General features: G+C 33.6%; 1 protein-coding gene across 1 annotated transcript in view; it reads left to right on the top strand.

Moving 5' to 3' along the window:
- Window positions 1-13739, top strand: part of NLGN1 (neuroligin 1) — a 1063794-nt gene that overhangs the window by 95791 nt on the left and 954264 nt on the right. The window lies entirely within an intron of this gene.

Here is a 13739-nt window from a genome sequence, read left to right on the forward strand (position 1 = left end):
TTTTAATTTCAAGATTATAATTGATCTTTCTATTTCTTAGCCAGTATCAGATAGGTTTATTTTTTCCCTTTTAAATTTTATGTTTAATTTATGGAATAAAACACACATTGCTGTAATGTCACACAATAAAAATATTGTACACAAAACTGCAAATCTACTATGCACAACTTGCTGTTCTTTTCAGATACACAACAAAACCATCATGTAAATTTCTTTTTTTTTTCCTTCCCTCTCCTTCATTCTTTCCCATAATAGCACCATTTATTCAAAATCTCACCTCCTTTGTAGTATTCTATTGTGGTTCCCATTTCTAAGAGGTGGTCACTGACTTGAACTTTCCATTTTTTTTAAATCCTTCTAAGCCCCTTGATTCCATTCTTGGTCTAAATTCTACAGGGCTCCAAGAAGGCACAGAACAATCAATGGAAACCATGAGAAAAAAAATGTACAATCTCCTATACATTACTGTTGTCTTGTTGTATAGATTTTCAGGACAGATTTATAGAAAGCCCTATAAGCATCCCTTCATGTAATTGCCCAATCAAGGACATCAATGGGATTTCACCTGATTAAAATGGTAGCGGACATAGTAAATTTTCTAATCTACAAATAGGAGAGCTCTCTATGATCTGGCCAGGTGATATCTCATTAGTTAATTGTTTTGGTTAATTATTCAGTTGCTTATCTGGTGTCCTGTGGATTTTGGATAAGTATTACTTGTTCCTTTGGTTAAAAAAGCCAGGATCTTTAATAAATAGCCAGTCTCCTGCCAATATCTATGTTGCTTAGTTCATTCATAGCTGCTTATGGAAGAAGTACAGGGCTGTAGTTAGGAACTTAGGTACCTGGCACAAATTCAATTGAGTAGGCTGTGGGGTGTGATTGTAGCAATAACAAAGAAATGATTCTGAGTATAACGATAGTGTCAGTGGGAGGAGAGAGCCTATTCCCATAGGGTTTAGCTCTTGACTGTGTGAGGGTTGAACACCATGGCTACATTATCCTGCATTTGATAGCTGGAGATAGTTTCCCTGCATGGTGGTATAGATAGATGGGAAATATAAAGATCTGGGATAGAAGTATGTCCTTCCAGAGGGGAAACATGACCCCTCAAATGGCACTATGGTCAAAGTCTCATTTGTCTCCTAATCGTGGCTCATCTGGATACCAAGAAATTATTGTATGTCATTCTCATGCTCTAATTATATATAAGTAGAGAGATTCCAGTCTAATTAAGCTCAGTATACAGGTCTTTTAGCTTTAATAATCAGAGTTTCCTGATTTTATTTTCTTGGCTTGCCTGAACATAGAATATGATCCCTCTACAACTCAATAAAAAAATCTTTGACAATGACTGTGCCTGAAAAGTTTAATCCCCTTTAATCTATCAAGTGACAGACCTCTCTGAGGTTAGCTCAGATAATTTAGGGCACCATGCATAGTCCATCACTAATTCTTGCCAACTTGGCAAGACTTGGCTGAGGTTGCACATAGATGGCATTACCTTGTGAGCCCAAAGCCAAATCCCCACCATGAAGAGGCCTTAGAGAAGAACTGTAGTGGAAGATAGAATCAACATTGGGACTTGGACCTGTGATTTTACTGGTATTAGGAAATCTTTGTTAAGGCAATAATTTCTATTAAGATATCAATTTATAGTCTTATTAATTTATAGTCTTAGCAAGCTGCCTAGAAAATTGTGATACTCAAATTTTTTGTCCAAGGTTATCCATCTCAAAATCTATCTATATACTAAGCCATACTGCCATAGTGAAAGATATCAGCTTATCAAACTAGAGAATCAACAGCATATGGAAATAATTTGCAATATAATCTAAAGCCTCCAAAGAAAAGAATTTTGTCACTAAAGTACATCATATTTTCAATGACAACACCCACCATGGTATAAGATATTCATCGAGGTTCTGTCACATGTTACACATAGGTAGCCAAACAGAGAGAGAAAATAGACAGAAGCTTGGAGTTGCATGAATAGAGTCAAGGAATCCCCCAATTTGGAAGGAACTGTTATGCAGAGAACAGACATACCAAACTAGCTGAAATGGCAAGGCACTCTGAGAGTGAGAGAGAAGTTAAGTCTTATCATCCTCACCATTTCACATAACTCCTTCTAGATTCTGATGGAGATATTCCAGGTTGCTAAATCAAAGAACCTTGAGAATATCAATGCCCCCAGGATAACAAGCTCTTTTAAATGGGGAAAACTAGCTTTTCTTCTTTGCTACTAATAATACCAACTTTACTCAGTAGACAGGGAAGTACAAGATCCTGAAGATTCTTAAAAGGAAGTTCTTTCTGTCAAAATTTTATGCAGTGTCACATGGTTCAACATTACAGACTGATAAGATTTTATCAATGGCAGTGTCATCAGTGCTGCCACATAAAGATCATAGGACCTTTCCACTTGATTTGTACTGAAATCTTCTAAATGTATTGTTTCTCTCACTAGAATAAAAACTTCTTGAGAGGAAGAGCTTCTTACATTGATGTTAGTACTCCCAACATTTAGCACAGTGCTTTTTTTTTTTAATAGTAGCTGAAAAAAAAATAATTTTTTCAAATACTCGCAAAGATAGTTTTCAACAATTGCCTTTGCAAAGCCTTGTGTTCTAATTTTTTTTCCCTCCTTCCTCCCCTCCCTCTTCTCTAAATAGCAATCCAATAAAGGTTAAATATATTCAATTCTTCTAAACATATTTCCATATTCATCATGATGTATAAGAAAATTGGATCAAAAAGGAAAAGTGAAAATACTGTACTTTGATCTACATTTAGTCTCCATAGTTTTCTGTCTGGATGCAGCTATCTCTTTTCATCACATATGTATTGGAATTACCTTAAATTAACCGCATTGTTGAAAAGAGCCAAGTCTTATTAGGATTGATTGTCACGTTATCTAATTGTTACTGTGTGCAGTTCTCTCTAGGTTCTACTCACTTCACTTAGCATCAATTCATAATATAGTGTTTTGTACATAGTAAAAATTTAATAAATACTTATTCATTCAATAATATGTAGATCAGTGTGACATCAAATCATATGTGTCATCAGATCTTTTCTTTACATTTATGTAATGGTTGAATTTTAGTTATGGAAGAGACTTTGAAGATGACTTCTTAAAAGTCTTTATAATCTATTTTAACCTGTGAATTCATGAAGAGATGGGGTAGATACTAATGGATTCCAAAACAGGCCAGTACTACAAAGAACATACAGATTAGTTTTTTTTTTTTAATTAAAGCTTTTTATTTTCAAAATATGTGAATGGATACTTTTTCAACATTGACCCTTGCATAGCCTAGTGTTCCAAATTTTCCCCTCCTTCCCCCTACTCCCTCCCCTAGATGATAAGTAATCCAATATATGTTATACAGAATATGCAAATTAGTATAACGATTGGGATTAACAAGAAAGGGGGCTTCACTACTAGTTTCATTTTACAGAATCTCATGAGAATGGGAGATCCCATGACTTTCAATCCATGCTGCCTGTAACTGAAAAATTATAATCTTATTGATATGATAGTTTCTCAGTTAAAACAATGACTGGAGCAATTTACTTAATGATAAAATGTAATTTTGAATTGTACAGTTTTAGACTCGGGCTGCTATTAGACAATCAAGTCTGCTTTATCTACTTTTTTCCTACCCAAAGCATGTACTTAGGGTTTATCTTTATAAGCATTTAACAGAAGAAAAATAGGTTTCTTTCCTCCCACTCCCTTCCTCAATTGCAAGTTCATCAAAATTCATACAGAATTATATCTGGTATTAGTATTCCTAAATTTTCTTATAGGACTGACTGCTGTTATATCTTTAATAACAGAATTTTATAGAGTTTCAGAACATGGAAGGACTTTGAGGGTTGTCTGGTCTCTTTTACCTTTCAGTTTCTCTTCCCATCATGTGGACCATCGATATCTGAAAAAGAATTCTCATGACAACACATCAGACAAATGGCCATCTGGTCTTTTACCCAAAATTGTCCATTAATTTGAGGACCACATATAAATGTGTTCTGATCTAGTTCTGAGACATTCACTTCAACTCAAAAAGCATTTATTAAATAGCTGTTAAATCCTAGGCATCAAACTAAAAGTCTGTAGATGCAAACTGAAAAACAAAACCTATAAACACATATATGTATATTTGCATATACATATATGTGCAAATGAAAAAATATAACATTATCTATAGATAGAAAACAGTAGCAATTGGGAGTGTTTGAGAAAGTCTTCTTATGGGGAAACACCAATTGCATTGATCTTTGAAGGGAGACAGAAATGCTAAGAGGAGGCGATGAAAAAAGAGAATATTTCAGACATGGACATGGACACCTTGAATAACAGGGAACCCAGGCTTGCAAATATATTCACACAGTTATTAGGACCACTATGCTTATGTTGTCAAAAGTTATTTAAATATAAATAAATTTCTTCCATTCATACTCACTGCTTTTCATTATTTCTTAGATTGGAAGATAGAAGCATCTTCTAAGTAGATTACTTGGTGGTTGAGGTTGAGGAAGGCCATTATATCTTTCATTTCATTGTGGTAGAAAGCTTTTGGTGAAGAAGTTCATTTACTAGTATGGCATGATGTCTTTACTGTAAATTAGTCTGAGGGAGTTGCCCATGACTTGGAAAGTGAAGGGACTTGTCCAACATTATACAATACATGTCTCAGATGGAGTCCAGGTCTTCCTCATTCTGAATTCAGTTCCCAATCCAACATGCATTTTGCCTCTCTAGGGATGCTTTATAGGATACTAAATACTCTTTAAATGTAGCCAGTTCTGCTCTAAGGCATATTTTGAAAATAATTTGTTCCAAGTTCCTATGCCAACTATACAAGCAGATTTTTGGTAAAGTGTCATATCTGTTGTGCCATATTTAAATATATGAAGTGATATAAATATATGTGTTTATGTATATGCATATATATATATATGATGTGATACAAATAAATATGTGTGAATATACACATACACACATATATGTTTTTTCTTTAGCTATAGTAATTCAGTGCCTAGGAGAAGGACAGGTTCACAACACACCCACCACCTTCTGTCATGGTCTCCAGCCTGAGACCTGAGAATTCCCAACTAACTCAGAGCAGCACCTCAAAGCCTCAGGCACTGACACTATTTGTAAAAAGTATTCATATTTGTCTTAACCATTTGTTGTATATAAAACTGCATTATCATATTTATTAGGTTTCTATCTTTTGTGTGTGTATGTGTGTGTATATCCATGATAGCACCGGTGTTGTGCCTCTGACCCCATTTCCCCCCATAAGCTTTGTGGGTTTAAGTGAATGATTTTATATAGGGAGGTACTTTTGGGGAATGTGCATTTTCCTTTAGAATAGAACTGACTAAAACTAGGCATTGACCCACCTAACACCGTATATCAAGATAAAGTCAAAATGGGTTCATGATATAAAGAGTGATATTATAAGCAAATTAGAAGAATAAATGATAGTTTGCCTCCCAGATCTATGGAGAAGGAAGGAATTTGTGGCTAAAGAATAAGTGGAGTTCATTATTGAACACAAACTAGGTAATTTTGGTTATATTAAGTTAAAAAGTTTTTGTACAAATAAAACTAATGCAGATAAGATTAGAAGGGAAGAAATAAACTGGGAAAACATTTTTATATTCAAAGGTTCTGATAAATGCCTCATTTCTAAAATGTATAGAGAATTGACTCAAATTTATAAGAATTCAAGCCATTTTCCAATTGGTAAAAGTCAAAGGATATGACAGTTTTCAGATGAAGAAGTTGAAACTATTTCTAGTCATATAAAAAGGTGCTCTAAATCACTATTGATCAGAGAAATGCAAATTAAGATAACTCTGAGGTACCACTGCATACTTCTCACATTGGCTAAGATAACAGGAAAAGATAATGATGAATGTTGGAGGGGATGTGGGAAAACTGGGACACTAATACATTATTGGTGGAATTGTGAACTGCTCCAATCATTCTGGAGAGCAATTTGAAACTATGCCCAAAGGACTATTAAATCCCAAAGGACATACCTTTTGATCAACAGTGTTTCTAATGGGCTTGTATCCCAAAGAAATCATAAAGGAGGGAAAGGAACTGACATGTACAAAAATGTTTGTGGCAGCCCTTTTTGTAGTGGCAAGACAATGGAAACTGAGTGGATACCCGTCAATTGGAGAATAGCTGAATAAGTTATGGTATATGAATGTTATGGAATATTATTGTTCTATAAGAAATCATCCACACAATGATTTCAGAGTCTTGGGAAAGACTTCCATGAACTGATGCTAAGTAAAATGAGCAGAACCAGGAGATCATTATACACAACCACAACAAGATTATACAGTGATCAATTCTGATGGACATGACTCTTCAACAATGAAATAATTCAGGTCAATTCCAATGATCTTACAATGAAGAGAGACATCTATACCCAGAGAGAGGACTGTAGTAAGGGAGTATGGATCACAAGATAGCATTTTCACTCTTTTTGTATTGTTTGCTTGTATTTTATTTTCTCTCATTTTTTTCCTTTTTGATTTCATTTTTCTCGTGTAGCAAGATAATTGTATAAATATGTATGCATTTATTGGATTTAATGTATATTTTTAACATGTTTAACATATATGAGATTATTTACCATCTGGGGGAATGGGGTATGGGATGAAAAATTGGAACACAAGGTTTTTCAAGGGTTAATGTTGAAAAATTATCCATGCATATGTTTTGAAAACAAAAAGCTTCAATAAAAGAAAGAATAGAACTGACATTCTAATGTTTAAAACTTAAACAGGTTTAGACATTTAAATACACCTTCAGCAATCATTTTTTTTTCCTTTTCTCTCAAGAAAAACTAAAAAAGCTAAATGGAAATTCTTTAAGAGTAACAGCTACCTTATTTTTTTTTTATCCCCAACACCTAGCTCAGTGCTTGAAACATAGTAGGTAGGTTCTCAATAAATGCTTTTTCAATTCATTCATTTAGAATTCCATACATCTAAGAAATCAAAGATCCTATTAAAAATTTCTTTCACTTCAGGTGTGTTTTAAGGCAGATATTTTGTAAATGGTGACTGTTATTAATAGAATGACCTCATTTCCCTACCTCTTCCCCAAAATGTCATATCTCCAATGCCAACATGAATTCAACCTTCTTAGCAATTTTACACACACACACACACACACACACACACACACACACACGTCCCATCAGCCATTGGCACATAATACATGGATTCTAAGAAATGCAATTATCTGAAGCAAAAGAAAGAGCAATGCTTTTTTTTCTAGATGGGCAAGCTTAGATATTTGCTAAGATATTTGAAAATAATTGGGATTTAGAAATTTCCTTAAGTGTCTTTCTATAATTTTATAGAAGTTAAGGAAAATATTAAGGCATCACAAGCTGCTATAAACAGCTTGTTTATTTGAAATGAATTAATGCACTCTAGTTTACACATTTCTGCAATGAAGTATCCTTTGCATGGTCCTGCATATTTTTAGTAAGTTAAAGTTTGTCCTATTATTGCCACTTAAGGCTTAATTTTTCCTTCCCATACCGACTACTAGTATCTTACCAGTTTTGTACATATTAAAATTTTAACTATTTTAAAAGAATATAGAGATTTGAAAAACATGCTAATTAAACTCATTATAAAATAAGCATATATGTGTGTATATACATATGCATACATACATACGTACAATTATCTCTTCCACTTCAGGGGAGTTAAGAATATGGCACACCCATGATCTTGGAAATGCAAGTAAAATTTATTTGTCCCTCCCTTCATACTAGAGAAGAAGTCTAATTTATTATGGTATTAAAAGATAAGATATGTTGAAATTATACAATCCTATACATATTTTATACATTTCTGAATTTCTGATTTTTTTCTGTGAAATCATTGACCTTTACCTGTCATCTGTGGCTTCTGCAAAATTCCCTCTAAATTTACATTTAATTTCTAAGGCTGACCTGAGATATATCAAAACCACAGTGAGAAAAGTGGCAATATTCAAGAGTTAACTATATGTGCCTACATATTATACATTCATATGTATGGATTTGTGTGTACATATATGCACATATGTATATACACATGTGTATATATATACATTTGAATACACACATATATACATATATATATATACATACATACATATATATAATAAATCCATTTTAATCTAGCTTGTTACTTGATTTGTAGTATAGGATAAGACAAATTAATAATATTCTTTCACCAAAAAGGTGATACTAAATTATGGAAAAGAATAATTTGGTAGATCAATGCAAATCATATTCATAGCATTCTGGACTTAAAGCCAGAATGAACCTCAAAAGCCATCAAGTCTAACTCACTTATTTTTTTATAGATGAGGAAACTGATACCTATCAAGTGATTTATCCAAAGTCTCACACATTCAGGGTTGTTGTGAATCACAATTGAGAAGCACTTTGCAAACTTTAAAATATTTTTATGATTGTGAGTTATTATTAATTGTCTAAATATTAATCTTCTTTAGGAAGATTAGGAGAGATCAGTGCCTAGGAGAGTGTTCTGTACAGGGAAAAGATTAATAAATTATAAGAAATTAATAAAATTAATTTTAAAATAATAAAATTAATAATTTATATATTAAACAATAATGAGATTTATTAAATTTAATACATTATCATTGGTGGAATTAATAAAATTGATAAATTAAAATATTAATTCTAATAAATATTTAAAATAACCAAATTAATAAAAATGAATAAATGAAAGAATTGAATTGGTAGTAAAGGGTGGACCTTTATTCTACTCAATGAGAAATAGCAACACAAAAAGGACAGAGGGCCAGTCAGGCATCAGGATATTAGATTTGGAGATTGAAAGGATCTTGGAGATCCTTTCTTTCAAAACACTCATTTTCCAATGGAAGAAGCTGAAACACAGCAAGGTTAAATGACTCCTTGTACTATTGTATCATTTGATCTCTCAAGACATGGGTCTAGGGCAGCTAGATAGTATAGTAGATAGAATACCGGTTCTGAAGTCAGGAGGACCTGAATTCAAATGCAGCCTCAGATATATAATACTTCCAAGCTGTACAAGTGATCCTGGGCAGCTTACTTAATCCTAATAGCCTCAGAAGAAAAAAAAAGGCATGGGTCTAGACCCTGGCTCTAACACAGAATAGTTGTGTGACCCAGAAGAAGTCACAAGCTCTCAGTACTTCCAAAAATTCTTGAGGATTGAAAGTTAGAATGAAATTTCTATAGTGTTCCCACCAGGAATTACCCTCTCTGATGAAATCCCAGGACCATATTTTATTTTAAAAATTCTAATTAATTTAGTATTAATCCCACATACTAAAGAACCCTTTAAGAAACCCTTTAAGACAACATGTTATAGCAGAGAGGATATTGGAATTGGAATTAGGAAAAGCTGGCTTCAAATTTCACTTTAGACATATACTAGCTAGGCAACTCTATGGGAGTCACTTAACCTGTTTGTGCCTTAAGGTTATCATCTGTAAAATGAGGGTAGTGCATTTGATGTCCTCCAATATCTCTTCTAGCTCAAAATCTTAAGACTGGAAATAACACATGTCTTGTAACTTGGGCTATTTTTCTTCTGAGTTTGAAGGATGTCAAGTCAACAAGCATTTGTTAAGCACTTGTTATATGCCAGGTACTAGGCTAAGCACAGGACTTGCAAATACAATCAAAAAAAATAGTTACTTGGTATATCATATATAAAATAGAAGATTTGTATTTGATCTCTAAGGTCTTTTCCAACTCTAGATCTATGATCTTATCTGCCCTGTGAAGCAGGCAGCACAGCTATTATTATGTCTGTTTTACGCATGAGGAAATTGAGGCACAGAGAAATTATGTGATGATATCTATGGTGACAAGGTCAGCAAGTACTTGAGGTGAGATTGAACCTCTGGTCTTTCTGATTCCAGCTCCAGAGTCAAATGAACTACCAGTTTACTAAAGGACTACCCTACCTTTAGTACAGTAGAGGGATAAGGATCTCCCAGCTATGCACACTAGAGAGTTACAAATCAAAATACTGCATGAGATCAGAAGGTCAAGGTCATTACTAACTGAGAGACTCCTAACAGTCATGCTAGAAGTGGTGATATTTGAGTTGAACTTAGAAGGATGGAAAGGAATTTGATGAGGATAGTAGGAGAAATGGGGTATTCAAAACCCAAGCAATAATTTGAGGAGACCAGAGGGGAAGAACTCAGGTATTTTTAAGGCATAAAGTAGTACAATTAGAAGTGGAGATTATGGGTTATGGGTCAGGAGATGATTATAAGATAATGTTTTTTTTTAATTTTTTATTTAATAATTACATTATATTGACACTCGTTTCTGTTCCGATTTTTTTTTCCCCTCCCTCCCTCCACCCCCTCCCCTAGATGGCAAGCAGTCCTTTATATGTTGGATATGTTGCAGTATATCCTAGATACAATATATGTTTGCAGAACCAAACAGTTCTCTTGTTGCGTAGGGAGAATTGGATTCAGAATGTATAAATAATCCGGGAAGAAAAACAAAAATGCAGATAGTTTACATTCGTTTCCCAGTGTTCTTTCTTTGGGTGTAGCTGCTTTTGTCCGTCATTTATCAATTGAAACTCAGGTCTCTTTGTCAAAGATATTCACTTCCATCAAAATATGTCCTCATACAATATCGTTGTCGAAGTGTATAATGATCTCCTGGTTCTGCTCATTTCACTTAGCATCAGTTCATGTAAGTCTCGCCAGTCCTCTCTGTATTCATCCTGTTGGTCATTTCTGACAGAACAATAATATTCCATAACATTCATATACCACAATTTACCCAGCCATTCTCCAATTGATGGGCATCTATTCATTTTCTAGTTTCTAGCCACTACAAACAGGGCTGCTACAAACATTTTGGCACATACAGGTCCCTTTCCCTTCTTTAGTATTTCTTTGGGATATAAGCCCAATAGAAACACTGCTGGATCAAAGGGTATGCACAATTTGATAAATTTTTGGGCATAATTCCAGATTGCTCTCCAGAATGGTTGGATTCGTTCACAACTCCACCAACAATGCATTAGTGTCCCAGTTTTCCCGCATCCCCTCCAACATTCATCATTATTTTTTCCTGTCATCTTAGCCAATCTGACAGGTGTGTAGTGGTATCTCAGAGTTGTCTTAATTTGCATTTCTCTGATCAATAATGATTTGGAACACTCGTTCATATGAGTGGTAATAGTTTCAATCTCATCCTCTGAAAATTGTCTGTTCATATCCTTTGACCATTTATCAATTGGAGAATGGCTTGATTTCTTATAAATTTGAGTCAGTTCTCTATATATTTTGGAAATGAGGCCTTTATCAGAACCTTTAACTGTGAAAATGTTTTCCCAGTTTGTTGCTTCCCTTCTAATCTTGTTTGCATTAGTTTTATTTGTACAAAGGCTTTTTAATTTGATGTAATCGAAATTTTCTATTCTGTGATCAGTAATGGTCTCTAGTTCATCTTTGGTCACAAATTTCTTTCTCCTCCACAAGTCTGAGAGATAAACTATTCTATGTTCCTCTAATTTATTTGTAATCTCGTTCTTTATGCCTAGGTCATAGACCCATTTTGATCTTATCTTGGTATATGGTGTTAAGTGTGGGTCCATGCCTAATTTCTGCCATACTAATTTCCAATTATCCCAGCAGTTTTTATCAAATAATGAATTCTTTTCCCAGAAGTTAGGGGCTTTGGGTTTGTCAAACACTAGATTGCTATAATTGACTATTCTGTCTTGTGAGCCTAGCCTTTTCCACTGATCCACTAATCTATTTCTTAGCCAATACCAAATGGTTTTGGTGACTGCTGCTTTATAATATAATTTTAGATCAGGTACAGCTAGGCCATCTTCATTTGATTTTTTTTTTCATTAATTCCCTTGAGATTCTCGACTTTTTATTGTTCCATATGAATTTTGTTGTTATTTTTTCTAGATCAATAAAATATTTTCTTGGAAGTCTGATTGGTATAGCACTAAATAAATAGATTAGTTTAGGGAGTATTGTCATCTTTATTATGTTCGCTCGGCCGATCCAAGAGCACTTAATATTTTTCCAATTATTTAAGTCTGACTTTATTTGTGTGGAGACTTTTTTATAATTTTGCTCATATAATTCCTGACTTTCCTTTGGTAGATAGATTCCCAAATATTTTATGGTATCAACAGTTATTCTGAATGGAATTTCTCTTTGTATCTCTTGCTGTTGGGTTTTGTTGGTGATGTATAAAAATGCTGAGGATTTATGGGGATTTATTTTGTAGCCAGCTACTTTGCTAAAATTATGAATTATTTCCAATAGCTTTTTGGTAGAATCTCTGGGGTTCTCTAGGTATACCATCATATCATCTGCAAAGAGTGATAGTTTGGTTTCCTCATTGCCTACTCTAATTCCTTTTATATCTTTCTCGACTCTTATTGCCGAGGCTAGTGTTTCTAATACGATATTAAATAATAATGGTGATAGTGGGCAACCTTGCTTCACTCCAGATCTTACTGGGAAAGGTTCCAGTTTTTCCCCATTGCATATGATGCATACTGATGGTTTTAAATATATGCTCCTGACTATTTTAAGGAAAAGTCCATTTATTCCTATGCTCTCAAGTGTTTTTATTAGGAATGGATGTTGGATTTTATCAAATGCTTTTTCTGCATCTATGGAGATGATCATATGGTTTTTGTTTGTTTGGTTATTGATATAGTCAATTATGCTAATAGTTTTCCTAATATTGAACCAGCCCTGCATTCCTGGTATAAATCCTACTTGGTCATAGTGTATTATCCTGGTGACGATTTTCTGTAATCTTTTTGCTAATATTTTATTTAAGATTTTAGCATCAATATTCATTAGGGAGATTGGTCTATAATTTTCTTTCTCTGTTTTCAGCCTACCTGGTTTAGGTATCAGTACCATATCTGTGTCATAAAAGGAGTTTGGTAGGACTCCTTCAATCCCTATTTTTTCAAATAGTTTATATAACATTGGAGTTAATTGTTCTTTAAATGTTTGGTAGAATTCACATGTAAATCCATCTGGTCCTGGGGATTTTTTCTTAGGGAGTTGATTGATAGTTTGTTCTATTTCTTTTTCTGAGATGGGACTGTTTAGGATATTTACTTCTTCCTCTGTTAGTTTGGGCAAGCTGTATTTTTGGAGGTATTTTTCTATTTCATTTAAGTTGTCGAATTTATTGGCATAAAGTTGGGCAAAGTAACTCCTAATTATTGCTCTAATTTCCTCTTCGTTAGTGGTGAGTTCTCCCTTTTCATTTTTAAGACTAACAATTTGATTTTCCTCTTTCCTTTTTTTAATCAGATTTACTAAGGGTTTGTCTATTTTGTTGGTTTTTTCATAGAACCAACTCTTAGTTTTATTAATCAGTTCAATAGTTTTTTTACTTTCAATTTTATTGATCTCACCTTTTACTTTTAGAATTTCAAGTTTAGTGTTTGACTGGGGGTTTTTAATTTGTTCCTTTTCTAGCATTTTTAATTGCAAACCCAATTCATTGACCTTCTCTTTCTCTATTTTATACAAATAGGCCTCTAGAGATATGAAATTTCCCCTTATTACCGCTTTGGCTGCATCCCATACATTTTGGTATGATGTCTCATTATTATCGTTTTCTTGGGTGAAGTTATTAATTATGTCTATG

Source organism: Antechinus flavipes, chromosome 3, assembly GCF_016432865.1.
Source record: "Antechinus flavipes isolate AdamAnt ecotype Samford, QLD, Australia chromosome 3, AdamAnt_v2, whole genome shotgun sequence".
Classification (NCBI taxonomy): Eukaryota; Metazoa; Chordata; class Mammalia; order Dasyuromorphia; family Dasyuridae; genus Antechinus; species Antechinus flavipes.